General features: G+C 40.2%; 1 long non-coding RNA gene across 1 annotated transcript in view; it reads right to left on the bottom strand.

The window, feature by feature from the left end:
* The window catches only part of LOC141019340 (uncharacterized), a 50,940-nt gene extending 32,796 nt beyond the window's left edge, over positions 1 to 18,144 (bottom strand). The window contains exon 1 of the long non-coding RNA XR_012180771.1: positions 18,059 to 18,144. This is a non-coding gene — a long non-coding RNA (uncharacterized lncRNA). The remainder of the gene's footprint in view (positions 1 to 18,058) is intronic.
* Between the last annotated feature and the right edge of the window lie 7,940 nt (positions 18,145 to 26,084).

Below are 26,084 nucleotides of genomic sequence, written 5' to 3' on the forward strand. Positions count from 1 at the left end.
GTCACAGATTCAAAGAGCTGGGAAACATTTTAAAAATGTATTCAATGTAAAGGAAAAATAGACAAAGGTATCTGAAAATATTCTAACATGAAATAGTATTTTTTTTAAAAGCTGACATTTGTGACTCCAAATAACCTACACCCATGGACTGTGACACAACATAGACATAAAATACACCCCAAAAGAAGTGTCATCGAATGTAAGCTTATGAGACAGTGACCCGACTTCTGACTTGATTTATTACCACAACAAACAATTTCCTAATGAGTTTATGGTCTCAATCACTAGTTGCAAATAATGGCCCCATTTTGAGCAAAACAGAGGACAATGCAGAGCATTCCCTGGGACAAGATGCTACCACGGTGACCGTCAAACAGGACAGAGACACAGCAATGTGTGTCCTACCCAGCTCCACCCTCTCTTGTCCAAATATGGTCACTTCTGGCTCCAAGAAACCAAGTTGGGGATGGCCATAATGCCACAAGGTTTCAAAACGGAAGCCCAGAAACCAATGGGTGACGTCGCAATAGGTATATACTTGAAACATGATGGTTATTTTGTGTCTCTCTGTTGTGTTTTTTGTATCTTTGCAGTCTTTTTGTGTCTTTGTTGTCATCTTATGTCTCTCTGTAGTCATGTCGTTTCTTTCTGTGGTCATGTTGTGTCTCTTTCTGTGTCTTTGTGGTCATTTGAGGTCTTTTGTGTGTCTTTTGATTGACCTTCCAACAAGAAATGTTTAATCACTTCATACAGGCCTGCTCAGTAATTCAACCCCGATCCTGAAAGGCCAACTACTTAGAACCTTCTGACTCTTGTTGAGAGGGCACCGGGGGTGGCCAATCAAATTCTACGGGGGCCTGTGCCACCTCCACAGAGGCAAACACACACCAACACTAATGAAGGTCTATTCAAAACCTCAACCACTGGCGTGTAGGCACAGGCAAGAGCTGCGTAACGCCTGCACAGTATGTCATGGTTCATGCTGCCCTCTTTGCCCTCCTTTCACATCTATTTGTGGCAAGAACAACAACAAAAAGCACCACACTACTAGTCTCTTCTCCCCAACACACTGGAGCCTCCCAGGCAAACAAATGAGACCTCAGCAGAGGGGCTAATTAAGCTGCAGCAGGAAACGCCAAATGAAAGAGACATCAAGATTAATCTTCTGAAGGAAGACGGCAGGAGAAAAGAGCGGGGATGAGAGGAAAGAGCCATTTCGTACAGTATGCATCATTCTGTAAGCAGGAGGGGAAAGAAGACTTCCCTCCCCCATTAGCTACAGTGACAGATGTACAGTACAGGCTGCTATCAGTCGTTCACCAGATATACAGTGTCAGAATGCAAAAGAAACCTTGAGTTTATGCCTGGTTGCCTGCCAAATTAGCTGTGAACGTGGAAAAAAGCCCGCTATCCGTCAACAAAATTAACGACCATTTGGCTGTTGGAAGAGACAGAGACGAAGAGAACAAGGAAGGAGAGGGGGTAATCTATCTGTCTAAGATAACCAAATTCAAGGCTGAAAATTCTCACATTTTTCCAAATCTTAAAAAAATTCATGAATAGAGCAAAGCCAGCAATGAATTGATTCAAATAAGTATTTCACTGCATAGCATTTGGTGCTGAATATTATTTATTTCTGCCATGGAGCAAAACTCATCAATGAGGTACGCTGTTACGGGTATAAATCAAAAAATCCTATATCACAGTAAATGTCATTTGCAAATCTGTTTTTAACCATGCAGGTGGCTTTGCTCTATGTATGGCAATGCCTGGCTGCTAACTGACAACTAACATAAGTTAAAAGGTACATTTAACTTATGTTTTTTTTTCCTTTTATGCTACTTTCACAGAAAAAAAAGATCAATTCTATAAAAAGATTTATAAATAGAAAGCACTATGCCAAAGTAGCATCACAAAGCTGTTATCATTACTGTAGACATCTTGTTGGGTATTCACTCAAACAAAATACCTGACAAATCAAAGAATCATCACATTAATGAAAAAAATACTATACCAATCCAATATTGCCATTAAAGAGTGCTGATCATTTCCACAAATGGCTTTGAACATGGAGATATACAGTATTCAAGGTATCATTTCTGTGAGGAGAGCAGTAACATATCTGATGGCAGATAGATGTTAAATATTGTTACGTTGCCCACTGCAAATGGTTACTTAGAAATGCACCACTTACTCCTGTGTTTGCTATAAACTACACTGCCCAGCCTTTTCAGGAACATACTTTGGTGCTGAAAACTTAAAACTTTATATCTGTGATGTATGTTTTATATTGTATATGAGAACGCATGGGCTCGGGGCTGAGCCACAGAGAGTGTAGGGAACATATAGTTGGTTTTTAATTCTCTTTTTGTCCACAGTGCTATCATAGCTGGAGGAATATTACAATATAATTGTATTCATGGACTGAAGCTATTTTACTGTAACATATTCTATATTCAGCACTTCTTTTTACATTGTTACTGCATAATCCAGATTTTTGGATTCAGGTTGAAGGGTTATAGGGCTGGTTGGCGAGCGAGTCGGCTGACTGCTCGTCGTTGTTCTTTATCTGACTGTGACCTTTGACCTCAGAGACAAGGCAGGAAACCAAAAAGGGAAGTTACCCTCCAGGCATCAATAAAATATCACATTGATGTTTCATTGCCTCTGAACCTGCTGACCTGTCTTTTAATACTAAGACACTGGCACACTGACCTGGAACAGCGTGTATGCATATGAGTGTGTGTGTGTGTGTGTGTGTGTGTGTGTGTGTGTGTGTGTGTGTGTGTGTGTGTGTGTGTGTGTGTGTGTGTGTGTTCATAGTGAGCACAGTCTCTTGGCTGAAGCTCTGGCTCAATATTTGGCAGCAGGTAGGGGTGAGGTCAAACAGCGTAGTGTGTGTAGGACTATTTTTTTCTTGACTCTTTTCTCCTTCAATTTTGGATGTGGATGGGGTGCTGAGCCTGGAAAACACCCACAACCCGCCCACGCACACTCTGCAGCAACAACAGTTGGTACTCAGCCAAGAGTGTGTGTCTGTTTGTGTGTGCGCGTGTGTGTGTGTGTGAGATCTTCTCTCGTCCTCAGCAGTTCAATGTTACTGCACCGAACCCACCATGCTGAATTAACTGTTTTCAGCAGCTTTTACTAAAAACGAGAACACGCTCGCCATAAAAAGCTAAAAAAAGATAAGACATTAATATGTGAGTTTAATTGAAAATGTCTTTCCCAGCTGTGAAGATCCACTTGCATTTGTGCATTTTTTTAATTTGGAAAGTAGCTGAGCCGTAAAATTAGGATCACATGCTTGTTAGTGGCTGTGTGGCACCGCAGAGTGCTGTGGTATTCAGTGTATTCACTGGCTCTAAGTTATTATGAATATGTGAAACTATGTCAAACAATGAGACACGGTATGTGATCCTATCAAACTGGTGAAGCCTGTTTAACAATGCAGAACATCACATAGTTTGATGGCAGTACTGGCTGATAACATCCCAGCTCTGTTTTCACATTGGCTCAGGTGTGGCGTTCCTGATATTGATGTGTAATGAATATTTCTCTGACAGTGTGGAGCATTCTTTCATGTTACACCCAACCTGCAGACTAATCTCTTCCCTTTTATCTCAAGGATATCAAGACACAATAAGAGTTGGCAAAGAAACTGCAATGACATCGAGGAAAATATGCAAGTGATTATTTTTATGGATATCATACTGTATACTATAATCTCAGTGTTGAGCTACAGTTATGCCCATGAAGCCACATTAGTTTTCACAAAAAAAACATGTTCATGTTCTTGATAATGTTGTCTAATTAAAATAACATTTAGCAGAACTCAATTTGACACAAATTTCATTGACTCAACAAGTACAGCATCTACACACTCCGGTAGAGAAGGTAGTAGTATGCACCTTTAAAGTTGGTTTGCAATCCACCACGTGAGACTGTTGCACCTGGTAGACTAGACTAGAGAGCCAAACATGTCGTCACAAGCGTTGACCTTATTTTTGACAGTTACAGAGGAAGACAACACGGTTACAATTTACAAAACGTGTTCCACAAGGGTTTGAGAGTCGGGAAAAGTCGACTAGTTTCAACCAAGCCCCCAAGACAAGTGCCAGGCTTTAAAGACAATTTTACAGAATGGCAGAAGTGTGTAATTACAGCATCAAGTGATGAAATGGGGCCCAAAAAGATGTCTTCCCATAAGCTTGTATTGAAAGAAGCGTCTTTTTGAACGTCACAACACCCGCAGAATGACAGATTTTCACCCTCAACATATAATCCACTGATCTGATAACATTTGTAAAGTCTAAAAGAGCCACACTTCTTCTCCTAAACAACTTAAGAAGAACCTCTGAGATCCAAAACTGATTTAGAAAGACATTATTTACACCCTTACCCACAAGACGGGGTGCACACTAACACTTTTAGCATAGCAGCTACAGTAAACATTTTGGCCTAAAAAGGTGTAAATAAAGTCTTTTCAAATCAATATTGGAACTCAGGGCTTTTTTTTCAGTTGTTTTCTAACCTTTTCAAACAAGTCTCCCATCTACTTCAGTTGTTTAGGACAATGCTGCAGCACTGTTTTTTTTTTTGAAGCTCCAGAAATGTTTTGTGGACTACAAACCTTCACTTTCCAACAACACTGGGGTGAGTAGATAATGACTGAATTTTAATTTTGGGGGGAACTTATCCTTTAGCACTACAAATCTTATGAGAGATAAAAGAGAGATTAAACCATCCATCTTTTCTTATTACATCTTAGCCTTTCCTAGCCTCAGGTGTGCATAAACTCCAGGTTATGAACTTCTTTTTAAATCACAATAATGTGCAATTATTGGTCATCTTGTCAGAATCGGCCATGAAAAGCTGGTAACTGTTGGTTATCAGCTGGAAAAAATGTGTTGTGCATCCATAATCTTAATTGTTGAAAAATCTGAGTCAGTCATGGCAGAAAAAGAGCATCATCATTGATTTTTCAACAATCTTGAAATGATCTTTAGGCCACTGTTAAATCACCAAACCTTATATTTTATTAGGTCTTAAAAGTATATGATAATAGAAAAACGATGGCAGTATTATACAATGCTGGAAATGATAAGCCAGGTGAACTTCAGGAAAATGGTTTTTAAAATGCAGAACTTATCAGTCACATTTCCCACCAACATAATGGAGCAGCGGACTATAAAGATATAAGTGTGGTCTCGTTACTTCCTGTAAAAACACTTACATCCTGGATGGATAATGGAACTCAAATAAAGTGGGCAATTAAGGCTCTGTTTTATTGACGGTGAGTAAAATACCCTTTTTCATGCGGTCTCTCCATGTATCTGTAGTCTTTATCTTCTCTCTAGTGCTCATTAAAGCAAACTGAACACATCTGCCTTCTTTTGATCATCTCTCTCGGTGTGAACCGCTGCGGAAAAAAACACACCTGCGGCTTGACTGCAGCAAAGTAGATCTATTTTCTTTTTTTTTTTACATGCATGGCTGACGCCTCGCAAAATCACCGAGTAGATAGACCAAATTTATAATTGCATATTTTTCAGGATAATGTCGCTGGTTACTGTGTAGAAAAGGTCTAATATGAAAGGAGTAGGGGTCATTACTGTCTCTTGGACATGCAGAAAGTCACATGCTTACCGTAAGTCGATCTTGAATAAAAAAAAGGCCTTGAGAAATAATGAAAAAAAAGCCAAAGTCCTTAGAGACGATGAATCATAATTTTCTTTGAACATTAAACCCTCTTTTATATATGCATTAATATTCCATTCATGTCAGCCCTGTTAAGTGTGGAGTTTGCCTCCCACTGTGAGGTCTGCGGCTGATTCAGAGCCACTCATTTCATTTGGGACTCTAATATGAGGTTGCGTTAATAAGAAGCAGGATTCAGTACTCGCAGTGTGAGCTACCTGAGGCTAGATGGCACGAGCGAAGTGAAGTGAAGAAGCTGAGTAAGGCTCGATGGTGAGAACAGAAGTCGATATCACTGGACATCTTACCCAGTGTGACTTGTGCCGAGTGATTAGGAGGACGTGTGCGGTTCGCTTTGAGACAGAAGTTTGCAGCTTAATTGGAAATCAATTGTTATTTCATTAAGTTTGACTGGGTTTTGTACTTGTGGCTTTATCCCCCTTTGTTTTCATGCTGGACTGATTCCACAACAGCAGACTTGTTTCACGAAGCACTTCCACCTCAGCCAACAGCCAATTATACACAAATGACTTTTTCATATCTGACTACTACAAAATGCCATAAACTCTGATAACGGTTATTAATGTTTTCGCTTTATTCAAAGTTGTAGCCCTCAAAATAAATAAATCCCCTTAATGCTGCATTAAGTGCAGCACCAAAAACTGATGCCACAACGCTAACAAATTATTCAAATAAACAAAAGGTAAACAGATGATGAAACTGCTGTGTCAGTTCTGTTGACTAGATGAGGTGGAGGTAGAAAAATGATTGGAAACATGACAACGAAGCAAAATATACAGGAAGTGGAAATGAGAACATTAACACCTGGAAAATATATTATGCCTTATTATCAAATGGGGTGTTTGAAAATTCAGTTATTATCTATTCATCCATGCTGATGGGAAGACTTTGTGAAAGTGAGAAAGCCTTTCTAGTATGTGCATATGTACACATACATATGGGCGTGCAGTTGGAGGATGATTGCTGTATGTTTGACTTGCTGGTTACTTTCTAATGCAGCTGACAGTGTCATGGGTATCTTGTGCGGCCTATATAATTTTGTTTCTCTCAAATGACACGTCTCTATTCGCACTTTGTAACACAGATGAGGGTCTGTATTTGCTGGTTGAGGCGACAGACAGGAGGTTTGAGACAGTCAGACTGGTCCTGCATGTTTCACACAGAACAGTGTCTTATATCGCCTCCTATATCACCGCCTACATGACCTCCGGGGACAGTTACACAAGTGGGCCATACGAGGACACAGAGGCATGGACTCCGTAAGGACAGCCGCATAACCACAAAAGCACTGCTGTACTGGAGAAAGTGCATGAAAGAAATCATTGCATTCATTTACGTCAAAACAACACAGAGATGCTTTTATCCACATCCATGGGTCCATATGAACACATTATCTGTGGAGGGGTGAGGACACGCTTACTGTACTCTGTGCTGAATTCTCCCAGTAATTACACACACACACACACACACACACACACAAAGACACACACCAGCCCACTTGTCACACCAACAGCACAGTATGGATGACCTTGGATGCATAAGCTTTGCCAGCAGCTGAGCCAGCCAAGACCAGGACCAGAAGAGGAGGGCAGGGAGGAGGCAGCAGCATGGGGGACAGATGACAGGGAAGGGGGGGAGGCAGAGCAGCCGAAGTATGAACAGATCATTTGGGGGAAAAAGGATGCAGAGAGATGAGAGGGAGAAATGGAACAGGAGGAAGTTGGGAAGGAACAAAGAAGGAGAGGGAGAGGGGAAGGATGAGGAGGAAGAGAGCGGAGGTGTGAAAAGCTATGCACATGAATAAGCTGAAAATGTCTTCCTATGGTTGCATAGCAACCAGGCGAAAGTCATGAAAACTGAACCCTGTGCAATCTGCCAAAAAGGGAGAAAAAAAAAAGTACTACTCTGATTTTCAAGCACTCAGAGGCTGAACAACTCCCCCATTCGTGCAACACAAACACACACACACACACGCACACACACACACACACACTTTCATACATCAACCTACGCACACACAAATCCTATACAGCTTTCTGAGGCAGAGGGGATGTGGTTAAGCAGTAACGAACAGCTTAAGGGATGGGTAGATGAAACGATGAGGGATGGTGAAAAGGACATCAGCAGGGAGTAAGATGAACAAAGTATTAAGATAAATATAGAAAAAAATAAATAACAAAGAAAGGTAGAGAAAGATAGGGAGATTATTTGTGAACAATACTCAGACATGGAGAAAGATGCCATCCACCATCCACCAGTCACATACAATGAAGATGAATGCCGTTAAGTAATGTACCTGGTGTAGTGTAGCAGTGATTGTTTTGAATGCTCAGTATTGTTGTTTTGATCAAGGTTGGCTGAGCCGTAACACTTTTAATTCCATTACAGCAGGTCCTTTTCTTTAGACAGCCAGCTGAAATGAGCTCCACTGTCTAACATCCTTGCTTTAAACTGTATTTCAAAGTGCCTCCGCTTAGGCTTTAGTGTCAGAAAGGGAGCAGGCATTTAGAAAGCATCTTGTTTCTTGAGAATCTTGAGTGTCACTGTAAAGCACAGCCAAAGAAATATACACTGCTGAGCCCTGTGCCATCGTAACATTGTGATTTAAAAGGCCTCAACTAGAGAGTGCAAAAAAAGTTGTACGTCTTCTCAGAGTCTCGGTAAGGGAGGTGCTGTTGGCATTTGTAACATGTGGGAGAGGAAATGAAAAGTATTTTGTTGCTGCTACGTGCAACGTTTCTTCTCCATGTCCCATTTATTATTTTCTTACTATTATGTTGGGGATGACGGGAGACATTTTTCTCGCACTGGACAGGTCATAATGGAGGACGCAAACCTTTCCCCAGCAGAACATTAAAATTGCCATCAGAACATCAGCGTAATGGTTTGGTTTCATTCAGAGTTCTCAAACAGGATATCTGTTGCCATAAAACCAAATTATAACAAAAATGGAGATGATATGTAGACATGGCATTAGCACTTCATATTATCATTTTGAAGAAGTAAGCCGAAGGCAAACAGGAACAGTCACTGTCATTAGTCTCATTACCTATTCATTAAAATGTACTCTAACACTGCAGTGATGGCACAGACTGCACCGCTGTCATTAAGTCAGCACCATATCCTGATCAGCTGGCTGTCGCAGACTAATCCCTCGAGGAAATCTTTAGCAGAGGCCCAATCAGCAGCCTGGCACCTCGGATTTAAATGTCACCTCTCCTCTTTGCATTGTGTCTACTGGTAAAGCATTTACATCTTAATGTGCCTCGGAAGCTGTTGGACACGAGGCAGTTACATTTGGGAGTGCGTATATCTCGAATGTCTCGAGTATCTACATATGTTAATATCAGTTCAACAGCTGCCAAGTCAGACGAAAGCGTTCCCTTTCTCCGCTCAGTTTTTCCCAGCTGCTGTGGGGAAATCGAAGCGCTCTGGTCACATGTCCACTTCTTTGCCTCCTCTTATGTTCACTTCCTTTCAACTCCCCGCTCTCTGAAACAATCCTATTCAGCAACAGATCACATGCAAGCGGTTTCTGTCTTTCCGAGAGGCCAATGACCCACTTAGTGAGTTTATACCCAGTCTTCTGGGCAGGCACTTATTAGCCCTGCTATTCAATTTATACACAGTGTGTTGTCCTGCATTCAAGCCAGCTTTGCAGCTATCCCTGCAACGATAAAACATCAGGTGTCAGTCACAGACACCATGACAAGTCTAACCAACACAGCTATGGTCCTGCTTTGTGGACTAAAAAAATAGATTCAACTACATTCAGTTAATTGACCGTTCACTAAACCTACAAACAACAAGTGATTGTCAAATAAAAGCTTAGCAAATACAAATAGACAAAAGGCCAGTCAGTCTGTGGGTTTCTTCACGTTGAAGCCAACTGCACGAGGCTTTAGTGAGACCAATACTCAATGTTTGAAGGGTTTTGAGGACTGTGCCCTTTATAAACCTTTCATGAAAACAAATACATTAGATGAAAAGATTAACAAATGAATTAAACAGTGTGGTTAAGCGCCATATTGTAAGCCGCAAACAATAGCATGTCCTACTAACAAGCTTGAAACTAGATCATATTTCATGAAGAAAATGTTTTCTGTTTTTTCCCTCTGATGTGCTCAGGCTGCTCTGCCTCAACTCTCGGAGTTTCCTGAAAACAACCTGTAGTTGTACGACAGACACCGAGCAAAATAAAGCCTGTCAAGCCGAGCAGCAGTAACTAAGGGCGGCTTATTGAACGGCCATTTTCAGGAGACACAACAACTGTGATTCTACTGCACATAACCGCGGTGCATGAGACGTTTCAACACTAACACGCAAAACAAGCCGTTGGGTATACAGTATTGAGGCAATGACGGCTTCAGTGGCATTACTGTTTCTGAAGAAGACATGGGTCTAAACCTAGTCAACATCCAATGAGACAAAATAAAAAGACACCTACATAATACATTCGCAAGTTAAACGCTAATAGATACTGACCGCAAACCACAACAATTAAGATAAAGATGGGCAAATGCCCTATATTACTGTACTGACATTTTACAGTCCACCCTGTGCACTCATGTGTGAAGACATGTGGTTTTGTGTGAGTCAGGATACTTCAAGACACAACAAAAAGAACATACAGGTTACATTTACATATGTGCTACCAGGCACTGCGGTACATGAGAGAAGAATATTTGTCAAACGTACACATGCTTTATTTACACACACACGCCCAGGACTTGTCACGGAACATGAAGAAAGATTAGAGGTTTGAGTATTACCTCCGTATGGATCAGACAGAGGTTGTACTATGGAGCTTACAGATGTGAATGTGTAACTTTGTGAATGTGATCAGGGCGCTCCTGGAAATGACTACACCTGAATGAATAAAGGCTAAAAAATATATTGAGAGAGAGAACCCTGGGAGGACAGTGGACAGCTTACAATACAACAACTATTTTCTAGCTAAAACTAAGAAGGGAATGTAAATATGGTTGGAAGATGCACCGACGCACTAAGTTTAATTTATAGAGATTAATGACAATTAAAATTGCATTCACAACCCTGTAGACAAATGTAATTAGATATGCAATCTGTTACAGTGTTCAAAGAGCACAGTGAAATGCTCCTCCATCCTTTGTGCAAATGACTACTACAATAAATGTAAAGACTGGAAATTGATTGGGCTTTATACAGCTGATACTGAGCCATAAAAATGACTTAATTGGCTCTAATCCTGAGGACCAGCTAAGGACTTTACAACCAAACACGTTACCACAAAACAATATGCCAGCATGTCACTGCTACTTCATCTAACTGAAGAAAAAAGAAAAAAAAGAAAAACAACCTCAGAGGACTCAAATTGGGTCATCACATATATGTCACAACGCCAAGGCAATGTCACAATTGACCCCAACGTGATGATGGGTTCATCCCACGGTCAGCTGTCAGCTGGAGTCTTGATTTCAAATCAATCACGCACCATCAACAAAACAGGGGGATACGTAGATAAAAGAATGAGGACAATAATGGTGGTGGTTCGGGGGGTGCTCAGATGGGAACAGGGGCTCCCTTGTCTCACCACAGTCCACTTGCATTATCTGGGCCTCAAGCTAGATTGTCCAAAACCTTCCCAGCAGCACTGGTCTGGAAAAACAACAACGGATGACCAGATATTGCTCAGCGATGCTGTGAGCTGCTTCATTAATGCTTCATGCCACTGAGCGTTGTTTTGGAAATGAGCTGGAGTGTTTGTTGTCCCGTCAAAGCATTCAGTGCCCCAATCATCCCTCGTCAGAATGGAGCAAATTATAACATGATGAGTGCGATGAGCAAGAACAAAGAATGGAATTCACACATAAACAAACGTGTGCGCAAAAAGATACTGATACACATCAAGACGTAGACATGTCCACCCCTGACAGACACACATGTTTGTGTTTACCTCACAGTGTGGGGACACATGATATCTCACTGTGCTTTGATTTGGTTGTTGAGGTAAATTTCAACCAGGGTCTTTTTAAATGATGGATGGCTCTGCTAAGATGGTGCATACAAAGACAAATACTAATGTACAAACAGGAGGTTACGGAGTAAGTAAGAAAAGGAATCCGGGGAATAAATTCCACCAAATGTCAAATAAAAATGTCTCACTTTCATACACCACACTAAAGATCACTTCTGTGATCTAATTTTAATGAAAGGTGTTGCTTGTCATGTCAGTTTCTCCCCAAATTGTTGTGTAGGAGACATTTTTCTGCTTGACATTTAGCTGATACTTACACAGAAATGAGACAATGCTCAAAACAAGGTCATTTTTAAGTCTTGTTTGCTATCAGCTAGGGCTCTACCCATATATTTTTTTCAGAGCCGATATCAATATCGATTATTAGTGATCAAGGAGACCAATAATTGGAAACTTTGCAGTAAAAAAAAAAAAATCATAGTGTCAAAGTTGAGAATAACCAGTGATGGAATGTAACTAACTACAAGTCACTTGTATTTCCATTTTCTCCTACTCAATGCTTCCACTCCACTACATTTATTTGATTAATTCAGTTACTTGTTACTTTGCAGATCCTGATTTTTAAGTGTTGATCGGCCATTACTTGAGTGTAACCACAGAGCGGTGACTACAGACAGAGAAAGGATGCTGCATCAGACACAAAAAAACACTGATACCAATAATCGGAAAAAATGTTGAATATCTGCCGTGATAATTGGTAAAGGCCGATAATCCCTACTAATTACTTTAATTTCATTGTATTTTTTAAAGGACACGTGAGCATGTTGTGTGTTTCCAAAGCCCAACAAATGCATCACAGGTATCAGCGTATATGTCTGACAATGAGCAATAAAAACACTTTTGTTGTTTCTCAGGGAATCTCTTGGCTATACCCATTAGTAGTAATATATGTTAGTGAGTGAGGTCTGGTAGTGATGAAATCATCTTACTGGAGTTTCAAGTGCACAGAACAAAGTGCTTCAAACTCCTGGCATGAAAACTTTGGACAACTCTGATCTGAAGCGTGCTGGGAAATTGCTGCAGCGATGTTTCTCTGTGTTAACACGGGATATGCTACACAGCTGGGGATGAACATGAATCATACAGCTCGTCGTTAACACTGCATTGCAAATGAAGATGTCACCCCCGGGCCCATAAGCTTTCATCTGTGGATCTAATCTGGCATGTGAACAGGACTGAAAATAAATCGAACTCCTTGTACAAATTCTCCCACTGCATCTCTTTTTATGATCGCTAAGAAAATAACAGGGATTATTTTGTTGAATATGGGAGCTCATGTGACTGACTCACCCAAAATCCTTCCGGCAGAAAAAAAAAAAAAGTGGAAACTCTTTCTACTCAGATTTGACTCAGAATGCTGATGTTCTTTTGGAGTTCCCTGTGAAAAGCTTTATGGGGATAAACTTCCAAGATCTCAGTTTCTGCTCATCAAAAAGCAGAAAAATCGGTTCTGCCGATGGTATTTCAGTGAGCAAATTGTTTTCTATTGATGCAGGCCCATGAAGTGTGAAGCGTTTCTTTATGTTCTTGTCGTACTATGGTGCACTTTGGATGAAAGTGCTGAAAAAAATGGCATGTGTGAGGTCATTCACTTCCTACTTCTGGGTCTGGAGAGATAAGGTCTGCTGATTGCTATCACAGCCTATACGCCTGTTAGGACTGCATGCATGTGGACTTTTGAGCTCGCAGAAACATGGTGTTTCTCAGAGGTGGGACACACTAACCCACTATTTTGGTGATTCGATAGCACTTCAGAGCTCATGATCGCGTTTGTGGATTTTGGGACGGACTAGTAGTTTGCACCAACAGCCTGATGCTCTCCAACAGTACTGTAGATGCATCCAATATGCAACAACAATTTGGTTTGCTTAATGATATGTATCTAAAGAAAGCACAATAGGGCAAAGCCAGAGGTTAGGGGGCAGTCAGACTAGGGCCTGGGTTGAACAGGAAGTGTCTCCATTAGCGGCCCATTAGAGGCAGTTGCTGGTAATTATGTGTGGGTTTACGGTAGCACAGACGACGACCAAGAATATGCCTTCAATTCCATCATCGCACTCACCCTGCTGCACACTTTGGAGTGACTAGCGAGCTTTCTGACGTACAGTGTGACAAACCTAACTGTGGAAAAGGTCAACAAAATGTCTGGACATGGACAAGTCGTTGGACGTCCAGGTAATTAGCGCGGCCACTGGAGAGTAAGTGCTTATTTCTAACAGCTGTAAAATAAATCACATAACCCTTTAATGGTTTTTCAGAGCCAGACGGCTGCTCTCGCTCAGAGTGAGCTATAGCCTGCCTCCACATATCTGAAAAACTAAAGAAAAGAGGCTCGTGATGACACATCTCAGCTTTTATGTAGGTTAATGCATTTTTTTTTTTTGCCTTTGGGTCTGGCGTGTACTCATGTTCGTGTAGGGCTTGCAACCAAAATTATTTATGCAACATTTAAAGGACTCTATAATTTAAGCTGAGGGGAGATTTTGCATTACAGTACATGTTTAGTGGCTCTGAAATGGTTGAACACCTACCGGCTTATAGAGGCATTTATCTGAGTCATCCAACTAAGTGCATGGAGACGACTTCTTTTTCTTATCACAAAGTTCTGAAACCCAGAAACCAACACAACCCTGGAATAACTGAGATATGCGATACACTTAATTTCCAACAACTGAGCTGTAGTGAAGTGAATATTTTCTGAAAAATGCAATTACAAAGTGGAACTTGTAATTTCACGGTGTAATAAGAACTGTGCTTAATCTGCATTTGTTTAATTCATTTAATATTTCTACATAATTATTCAAAAAGAATTGACTACCATCCATTTAGTCCTCAAGTTTATGAACATCCTCTTCTCATTTTCTTGCTACACTAAAGACTCTTACATTCCTATGAATTAAGCTGTCTATTTAATTTTAAGCTCTCAAAGTAGGGATTGGTGTAGAGCTGCAATGGTAAGAATATTAATCAATAAAATTTATCAGCAACTATTTTGATAATGAAGGATTCATTTCAGTAGTTTTTAAGCCGAGATGCTATCTAACTGCTAACCAACTTCTCAAATGCAATGTTCTGATGCTAATCTATAGGACTGGTCAGACAACACATGACATTTAAATCTTTAAGAAGGTCTCCAAATTGGATCTCACAAATTGCTGAAGATCTCCTGACTTCACCCTATTTGTTTAACCTATTTAGTTTATATAAACGGTTGTTTTCATTCTTATTTTATCCTGTAAGTAGACCAGGGGTGAGGAATCATCACTTTGTACCCAAACAAAACTCAGTGAAAAGTAAGTGTCTCATTGTTCTCTTGCTTCTACTATCAGGAAATGTTCATCCTAACCCTTGTTAAATGGTTTAATGAACATTTTTGGCAGTCTGGCTGTCTGGTTAACATGCTTTTGACAAGTTGGTGTCTGTACTCCAACTTTAAGACCTGAAGACCGAAAGAAAAGTGAGTGCAGAAATGATCTCATTGACTGATACATCATATGAATTTCAGGAGAACCTTCAAGTTAAACCTTCATGCATATCATGTTAATAATTCAAGCATCACAGCTCTGAATCAGCTCCTCCTGTATTAAAAGCAAGGAGTTCGTGTAGGATGAGGTAAAGTTATTTCAATGTGTCAGATTCATTTAATCAGCATTTCATATCTCCTGCTGCTCATCTCATTTTCAGGTCGTAGCTGCAGGTTGTGAATATTAACCAGGGCGACGGTAGAAAACTGCGCTATATCTGCCATCTCAGCTAAGAAAAGCTGATTAAAGAGCTGCGAGTTTTAGTTTTTTATAACTTCAGTTCCCCGAGAGCACAAAATAATTAGATTCAATATGGGCTTCAAATCTAATAACTTGATACTAGGATTCACATTTGATAAAATATTTAAAAATGATTGGGATTGAATCCCGACCAGACCACATTTATTTCAACCTGCAGCATCACTCTCGAACCGTTTTTACAGCTCATGATTTCTCTGCTCAAGATTATGTATTCAGAACAATGACATCACATCCCTTTTCAGTGCTGAGAGCAGAAAACTTTGGTGAACTGAAGGCTAAGATGACTGTACTTTAACCCCACCAATATCAGCCAGTCATTCCAGTTTCTCTTTGCTCTGTCAATCCCACCGCTACTTCAAAAGGGCAGTTAGTGCGGTCACTGCCTCTTGGTCTGCACGGCTACAATGCATCAATTCCTGCACAGAACATGAAAACTAACACTTGCACAGTTATTATATTGCCATTATTATGGCAACACTAAATCTGATTTTTATATTCCAAACATATCTGGCACACCATGTGCTGCAGCTTCATCCTGCCTGAGGTTGGTCACACTGATTCAGAGTCTGTGTCGCTTGTGAGGAAATCAGGACAGTGTGAATGCAGCCATTAAGGAGGTACTGAGCATGTGTCATGAATTTTGTATCATGAGGACTAATGAGTGTGAAAATAATTAAAGGTGTTTGAGACAAGGTTATTTCAAATCACATTACATCTACCGTCCTGTCACGTCGCATCGCATCAGAGGGTCAGAGTGTCTATCTATGACTCCCGCCGCTCTGCTAATCTCCCTGCTCTGCTTTCCCCACATTCACTCAGCGGGGGTAATAAGGCCATACAACCATTATCCACTCCCAGCAGGGGACGTACCACTTTACAGTCAACACACACACACACACTTCTTGTGCAGAACTGCTAAGTTAAAGCAAACGGGTAATGGCAAAAATCCTTCGCTGCTCATGTAATGATGAGGTCTTACACAATATGTGTTTGTATGTGTTGTCATTATTTACATTCACTTAATTTTTAGTGACATTTACTATACGAAACTGTTATCTTACATTTTCTATTACCTCGCCTGTAATAATTTAGTTTATTGTTCAGTTGTGAAATATTCTGCCACATATCAGCCTCATCTAATCAACAGGGAGAGAGGAGCAATAGTTTGCAATAGATGCCACATCACCTGTTGATTGTTTATGTTTGTCATCGTTCTGCATTATATGACAGTGTGACAAAGGTGACTTGGGATCAGTCACCTTTATTGCTCACCGCACAGACAGGCTGCTTTATATGTATTTTTACAAACATGCCGACGTTAAGCAGGTACTGTATAATGTCCACCATCATCATCATCACCACAGCTTTGGTTATCGGCGTGCTAACATTTGCACTCAACGCAAAGCACAGCTAAGGCTGATGGGAGTGTCATTAGTTTAGTCAACCTCATGGTAGCACTAGAGATAAAGTTCCCCCTGGGAACAATTAGCACCACATTTAGTTCCATTCCATCTAATTGGCATTGAGACATTTAAATCTGAACCAAAGTGGGAGGCAGACAGAGCAACACTGGCAAAACTGAGTCAAGAATTGAAAATGCTGGCATTAAAATCACAACTAGATTTACTAATCAGAGGAGGATAATCATTTAATAGATGTTATCATACTGCCAAAACATGTTCGCCTGAGCCAGTTATTTACGCTGTAACATGTAATATTGTTTTTGGAAAGACACCACATTTCTCAAAACACTGAAAAGGTTAATAAGCTCAAGTCAAAGCATGTTTCATTATCTAATTAAAAAAGATCGATTCAAGAGCCGAAAGCTTAAAGCCTTCTCCTGTCTGCTGACTAAGAACACCTTCTTCTTCTCTCCCTACCATGTTGCTGCTTGCTGAGCCATGCAGGCGTGACACAATTAACCTGACTACTAAAAATGCTGATTTCACTTACAGATACTGCCTGAAATTACCAACCTGAGAGCAGACTGTGTCGCAGATGTGCAGCGGGTCCATAAAATTAGCTTCATCATATAACGCTGGTGATAATTACTTGCCTGTGCACTGTGCACTGACACACTGACTGTGTGCGTGACTGAATGTCATCTTCTTCTTTTTTTTCTTTCACCTTTCTTTAACCAGCTTTTTCTTCTTATCATAAGTAACCATGATGTCACACCTGAGCTGTCAGATGTAGCCTTCAATTAATGAGATGCTACTGATGTTGTACCCTGTAGGCTTACAGCAGCATGGTTTTAGTACCAACACCTGCATGGAAATCATTTTAATAAGTAGTTCCACCCTGCTAAAATTTTATGTGAAAACACTGTATTGCTATAATTTGTGCCATATAAACTTTGATTCCCTTATAATTAAAAAAGCCATCTGTGCAGTATAGCAGGTGACTTACACAAGTGGAACATTAGCTGCTTCTGGTGAAATTATTTATTCAGATATTTAAGACGACAGAGTTTGGTAAAGTGGTCAGCCTGCTTCAAAGTTCACTGCAATAAGCTACAGAGATGAAGAATACCAACCTGGTGCTGTGAAGACGGAGGTCAGTATCCCTCATTGAGACAAACACCAGATGGAACGTCTTCATTGAAATAGATGAACGGCTCCTATGCCAGACGAGAAGTTCTGAAACAATATGAAAAATAACTTTAGACTTATTTTCGAGAAAAAGTGACATTCTGACATTAAAAAAATAATAATTCAAATAGATTTAACTCAATTTTATTCTGAAATATATTTTTCTGGTTAATATGCTGCATTTTTTCACTAGTATATTCTATTTAGGGCTGAGCGATATGGCCTTGGAATAATATTGGCATATTTTTAGGCAATATCGCGACAAAATCAGTGTCAGTGTTTTTTTTATGAATAGGCTATTGATGTTAATGCAACAATATTGTAGGGATGACTATTGGTACTTTGACAAAATAATCATCAGTAATGTGAATATAGTGACTAGGTGGATAAAGGCAAGCATTAGAACAAGTAGTAGAACAGTTTGGTAAGTTCAGAAAATGTCATCACTTTACTGTAATTCTGCCTTTGAAACCAGAAAAAGACGACACTGATGCCACATAATTAAAATGGTATATGGTATAGTATATTGTATGGTATCACAATAATGATATCATTTCTAGAACTGTTTACATACATCATATCATCATCGCTTAGAGCTTATCACCTTCAGTACTGGAAATCATTCAGTAGGCGAGTAAGCTGTTGAACCAGTCAATCTGTTAAGCTCACATTAGCTTAAGCAGCATTGCTACAGAGTTCTCTGCTTGGTACAAGCTTATTGTGTTTAATACTACATTTGTGTTGACCACAAATGAAAGCCTGTGGTGTAATTTATCAAAAAATAATGGCGACTTAAATCTCAACTGCAGTACTGGTCAGAAAAAACAAGTCAAATAGCCTTACATGTTTGCTTTCTTAGAAAAACAAAATTTGGGCGTTGGAGTTGTAGTTTGGAAGTTATTAAAAAATTAAAACGCAGAGTCAAAATGTTCCCTTAGCAGTCAGCACCATTACATAGGCTACCCCCAAGTCCATTTATATGTGGACTGCACACAGCCTGGACAGCTCTGTATTGATCGTACCTCATTATCACTTTAAATTCACCAGGCAACGCCAGCTCCTTCAGCTTTATATCACTTGGAACTAAATTAAGTGAAGCTGGACATATGTAGAACAGCACCGCGTGTGTGTGTGTGCGTCTTTGTTATGCACGTTAATCTGATTTAGTTTAAATGAAAAGAAGAAAAAAAAAAATCGACCTATGATCTGAACGTTCACACTCCTTATAAGAGGGTCAACTCGTGCCTTAAGTTATGTATCTCACATGGCTCTGATATCAGGAGGAATTTCCCAACTTGTCTCGGAACAGCTGCCTTAAGACCTTTTCCTCTGTCGTTTACTTGAGTATTAGCAGGCAGCTCTGACACGGTGAGCTTAATGAAAACTGAGAACGCATTTAATCTACTAACTAGTGAAATGTTAGCTGTTAATGAAGTGGTGTATGTGACAAGCCGCATGAAGCCCCTGGCCCGAGGTAAATCCTGCACCAGGGCTAAAAAACAACATCTGAATTACTGAACAAACATCACAGTGAACTGAAGCTGACCTCCACCATCAGACGATGTGTTGTTTCCACTCTATTTACCTCCTATGGACAGCATAGCCCGACTACTGATACTTGCGCGTATGTGGAACCGTCTTAGGCTGCAATTTCCCAACTCACACTTCATCAAGTAGAAAACATACAGCTGCATTCAGTCAAAAATGCTGAAATGCTACAAAACGCCTTTGACTGTAAAATAAATGAAGGCACTGCAGGCCAGAATGGATGGACAGATGGCTCACTAGATAAGACAGTATTGTAGTTTAGTGCTGAAATGGATGGATGATAAATGTAGTTAATAAAGTAATCAGATAATCGACAGGAAATTAATCTTTTTTAGGCAAATACCCCAAAGATTCACTGCTTTCATCGACTCAAACATGATCTGCTGGCTTACATTTTATATCATTTAAAATAAAATGTCTTTGTGATTTGAATTGCTAATAAAACGATGAGAAACAGAATAGCTGAAATATAAAATATTAGTTACATCCCTGCAATCAGCAACAATTGTGATAATCCAGTAATGACTTAAAGGATAATTCCCTTTTATTTTAAGCTTTGGACCTTATTCTAACATCTTGTGCAGAACACAAACACTACGGATGTCAGTTTCGGTTGATTTTGCTTTTGATAGCCCGACTCTCATTAAGCAGGAACTACATGGGTAATTATCGAGAGAGAAAAAAACGCAAGATGACATTATATACAAGAGGCGCCTTCCTTTTAATCACATCAGCTCTCTGACATGACGGACAAAGAGGCTCTGAAAGAGGAGCGCACTAGTCTCGCATGACTGGACTTATTTTCACACTTAGTTTTGTCGTTGTGTGACTGCTGGAGATGGGAGCGAGCACACCGGACTGCATTAACATTAGCGTGTCTGCTCAGGCTAGCTTCAGCTCATCCGCCCTCTCCTCAAAGTGCTTTTCCATGTGTTTATTCACAGCATCTCTCAGTGTTATACTGTACTGGGGCTGGTATGAGGTACCGCCCTAGCTCTGGGAATCCCCTGCGCTCTACCACACTGATTAGCAGCATGTATCTCCTCTGACCAGCGCATCACACTGTTTGTTGTTAATGTGGTAGAGCATAGTGGTAGTAGTACTACTACACTGAAGAGTTGAGACTTTTGACTTTTGATTTTGTTGCCTTCCCGGAGGAAATGTTCCCAAACTAAGCGTCTTTTAGCGCGCTTCACTTATTTTTTTACCTCCGACTGTTGTAGCAAAGTCGTTAGTAGTGTCTGTGTGCAGTTAACCTATAGACTGACATGCATAACAGATCAGAAATATCACGATTAACCGACTAACAGTTAACCTAGCCTACCTGCTTTAGTACAGTTATTAGCTAGACCACTATTTTCATGTCAGCCCCTGGACTTATTGCTCATATTATAAACACAGCGGAGAAAACAGCGCTGGAAGAGCCTCAAGTATCCTTCAGATTTTTAGTTAAGTAGTACTTTGTTACACTTGCAGTGCCACTGGACAAAGGGGGGAATGGTCAAAAATGTACGTTGACCTGTTGAACTGAAGCTGGCTGACAATATGTCTCTGAAAAAGCAGTCAAACGTCCTAATTCACCCGTCTCAGGTCTTAAACACCTCCATAATGGTCCCTCCATGTTCTGTTCCACCTGCTGTATTTCTGTTGTTTTTCCTGCTTTACTGAAAACATGCATAAACCTGAAAATGTAATGCTCAGAGATGACGTGATAAGAAAAAAGAAACTATAACAGCACAGCTAATATTCAACTGATGAAATCCATGACACACAGCTCAGTGTAGTTGCTCTCTGGTGGGTGCTTACAGGGGCAGAAGGGGGCAACACAAGGTTCTTCATGGTGGATCCACGTCCAGAACATGACCTTTACTGTGCAGCGCCTCCCTTATTAAAGTCTCCTTCCATCTTGATCTTGATTTCCTGCACAGTGTCTCTCTCCTCCCTCCCATCTTCCCCATCTCTCTCAGATGTTGAGAACAGCAGGATGCCAGGACAATACTCTTTCAAAAGTCGTGACAAGAGCTTTACTGTACAAGATTGCTGTAAGCCCCCCGAGGGGAGGAGTGAAGGCCCTGACCTCCAGCAGAAGTTTATTCTGAGCAGGGAGTCCGTTCTTTTAATGTAATCCCTAGACCACTTCCTGTTATGGCCACTCCTAACACCGGCCTCTGTTCCTTTCTCCATAGGGCAGAGAGTCCATGTGTGTGCGTTGCCTGCAACATGGATTTGTGTCTTCTCTTTGAGAACATTCGTGCATGGGAGTGTGTGAGAGTCCTCCCTGGAGGACCGGGAGCTTGTTATAAAGTCTTTCTCTTATCCAAGTAAAGCAGGATTTTTTTTTGGTCTTTGCTCTTATCCCCCAAAACAATACAAGCCCCCTGAGAGACGCTCCTGAAAGAGAGAGAACGACTGCACAGTAATAGAGCCAGAGATGGAGGGAGGGGAAACTGAGAGAGGACGATGTCATCTTGCCTCCTGCCACACAAATGTCACTAACCCTCAGGCACTCACCTTTTCTGTACAATTCAAATTTGATAGTTCATTCTCTCCTTATTTAGTTTGTTGACCATCTCATCTTTTGTTTCACACATCATACAAGTGAATGTCATTTTTTTGGCAGTACATTCGTTTTATATAGTTATAGTGTTCCCACCTAGTTGAGGGAATTCCTGCATTTTAAACCTGTGATTCACACTCCGACTGTCAACATTACTTCCACTAAAAGTGCTTGTTTTTGCCAGCTAGGCTGAGGTTGTTATTCCAAGTGTCTGACAACATTATGGACACGATTCCTACGGAGACAGACCCGTTGCCCCAAAGGATTACGTTGCAGCCATATTGGAGCCCATATTGCGGCTGCATCGTGGCTGCCAGCTGAGGTTATCTCCTGGACCGATCATTTACACACCAAACATGTGAAGTACATATGAATACCAGAATTTCTCTTTAACTTCCATACAGTCGGCACTTTGTCACAGTTGGTAGGTAGGTGAGTTATAGTGCTCTTACACTTTGTTACACTAAGTGTTTTGTTCACTTCTTTGGTGAGTGCTTGCCAGCTCAGTCCCTCATAATCAGTGCGATTTAATCGATTCAATCAGAATCTGATCAGCAGCGTCTGCGGTGGCGCATGTGACAAGTGGATGAAGAACTGCATGATTGACGTAATCCCCCCCAAGAGGGCCAATCACTGTAAATTAAAAGCGTGGAAACACATTGATGAGATGCATCATTTCCTCGAGGTGTGAGCTAATTTCATCAGGAGTGTTTGAGATATCAAGTGTGACACATGGACAAACAATTATAAAGTTCAGAATCCCTCAGGCTCCTCAGTGTTGATGCTGAAAACCCTGTGGAGCAGTGGTTGGATGCATTACTTCCCCTCGATTTTGGTAAAATATTATTTGTGATGTCTGTCACAGATGTTGCAAACCCAACAGCATGGAACTGATCTTGTTTAGTTCTTAACACATCCTTGCCGATAAAGATTGTTCATTGCCACCATAAGGTGTGGTTTGGCCAGCCAGATGTTTATAAAAAAAGGAAAAACTAAAATTTTGCTGATAAACATTTCTTAAATCTGTGTACATAGCCTTCTGTACAGGGGTATCAGAACAATCAATATCAATTTTCTTCATCAACAATGGATGAATCAACTGTATATCATGTGAAGCAAAGCTCATAGCGATGAACCCAGAGAGCTATCGCCAAGCTCTGCAGTTCCCCTGAGCCCTACTCAACGTCTAATCATGTTGTAACATAATGTTTTTTGGCTCTACTGTCCACAACCTTAATGTTACAGTTCACATCCACCGCTGTGATAAAAGCTCTGATAAACCAGCTGTACTCTATGTGGCCACCACCAAACAACCAGCAAAGTTTGGCCAGCTAGTGAACGGTAAACATAGTGGAGTGTTTAGCAGCTAAGAAGACAGAGGACATAAAAAGACTGAATGTGAGACTTAGTCAGGTGGACAAAAACAAACATCCAAATAGATGTTAATGCAACTTTTTGCTAATGCGTTGGCTATAACAACTTCAGCTATTGTTGTTGCCTCCAAGTAGCCCAAAAAAATCAATCATCAATTTAATTACAAAGGCAGACAGTTGCTTATAGCAGGGTTTATGTTGTCTGAGACAAATTCCAGTCTTCTCTGCTTTGTTCCAGACCTTAATATCTTTAGATCCTTGGCCTGTTTTCAACATAATAACCTCTGTTTAAATCCCCTTTTATATCATCCTGCCTTTATCCCACATTACAGATGGACACAGTGGATACCACGGTGAATACCATTTTGCCTTCTCGTCTGTATCTGCCCCTTGACATATAGCTTGGTATTGTGTGCATTTTTCAATAGTCTTACAATATAGATATATAATTCATTCATAATGATAATAATGACTTTGAATGAATGAAAATGAATAATTTTTCAACATTCCTTGAGAAATATGGGAGACACATTTCAAAGTTTGCCTTTAAATGATGATGGAATTGATGTGAACATTTTAAAGCATTTACAAGTTGCTGTCTTTGGTTAACTAGTTGCGGCTGTGAAGGTGTGCAGGACGTTAACAACAATGGTGCAAATCAGTGAGGAAAGACCAGACAGACTCTAGAGAAAAAAAAGATAAATATTCCGACTAATATATCCACCCAACTCTGGTGCCCCCTCATGAGTTCAATATGGCCCTGAAACACATGCATCTGCAATAGGACACTGCCATAAAAAAAAAAAAAACTACCACAAACTCTTTTCATGCCTGCTTTCAATTATTAATGTTTCCTGCTCAAACACAACTCATGTTTTGAGCACATATTCCTTTAGGTAACACAACATTAAAACTTAAACTCAATTAAAGCCCAATGTCATGGCCTTAAAACAATACGTCATGAGACTTCTGGTGATTCTCAAGGCTGAGTTACGACCTTCTTTATCAGTCATTTCCAGTCAGATGGAGGGAGAATTGTCCTTGGCTGATATTTAATTGTCTGTGTGGGAGATGCATGCCTAGATCTGGTGTTTAAAATGAATTGAATAGAGGCTGCCTTACATTAAGATGTTCCTGCCTTGACAGAAAAGAACAGAACATTCCCGACAGAATTGCACCAAGGAGTTGCCACGAGGCTCTTCTATGTCTCTGTGTCTATGTGCATATATGTGTGTGTGTGTGTGTGTGTGTGTGTGTGTGTCTATGTGTGTGAGTGAGCATACTTAAGAGCAGTACAGCCTGTTTTAAATTGTACTCTGTCAGGCGGTACAGTATGTACATTCACCAGTTGGTAACTTCAATCAGTAGTCTCTCAGTTTAAGCTCTGCGCTGTCTATCTCTTACCCCTTTCTTTTTCTGATCCTCTCTTTTCTCATCGACCTGGTCACCTATCAACCTGCGACTGGTTCAACTGGAGGTTACTTTTCAGATTAATCGATTGGTTGGTATATAAAGTGTAAAAAACCCCAAAGATATTCAGTTTAGATTGATATAAAACAGAGACAGTCATCAAGTCGCCAGATTTGACCGGCTAACACCATCAACATTTCACCAGCTTTAGTTGATAAATGACTCAAAGGAGGAATATTAATAAATGGTGCCTTTTAATCTTCTTTGATCCATTGATCAATTAATCGACTGATTAGTTTCAGTAAAACCATGTTATCATTCCAAAGAGCTTTGATTGCAAAGTAAGACACAAAACACTGATAAGTACGATAACTTACTTTAGATTGCTATATAATTATATTTTGATTAGTTTAGAAAGTTAGAGCTCTAAATTGGACAAGCCAATGTACTTATGAGCAGATATTAGCTTATTGCAGATGAACAGTTATAACATTATCATAGTACTGCTGACCTGAATGCTGGAACCGTCTACCATTTTAGTTTTTGTATTTTTCCCGCCACCAAGGAGGTTATGTTTTCGCCTGTGTCTGCGTGTTAGCGGTTGGTTTTTCAGAAAGATTACACAAAACTACTGGACAGATTTCCATAAAAATTAGAATAGCGCAGAATAGACCTCATTAACTTCTGGTGTGATCCAGGATCACTGTCTTTAACTTTAAGAGATAACCATTTGATATTGGTTAATATCTCAGGGAATATTCCATGGATCGTAATTAAAAAAAAAAAATCCAGAGTATTTAAGTGGCTGGTATCTATGACTGAGTACAATTTGATGGCAATCCAGATGAAAAGCCGGATCTAGTTGATATATATATATATATATATATATATATATATATATATATATATATATATAGACTTGATTGAATTAAAGGGGACTGTTGGGCCTTGGCAGAGGTATGCGCTCTACTGAGTGCCATACTAGTTGTAAACACTTCCCTTGAATATACTTAATTAGGGGTGTGAATCTTTGGCAATCTCACAATTCAATTTGTTTCCAATTCTTTTCAAAGGGGGCACTAT

The sequence above is a fragment of the Pagrus major genome, chromosome 23 (genome assembly GCF_040436345.1).
Source record: "Pagrus major chromosome 23, Pma_NU_1.0".
Lineage (NCBI taxonomy): Eukaryota > Metazoa > Chordata > Actinopteri > Spariformes > Sparidae > Pagrus > Pagrus major.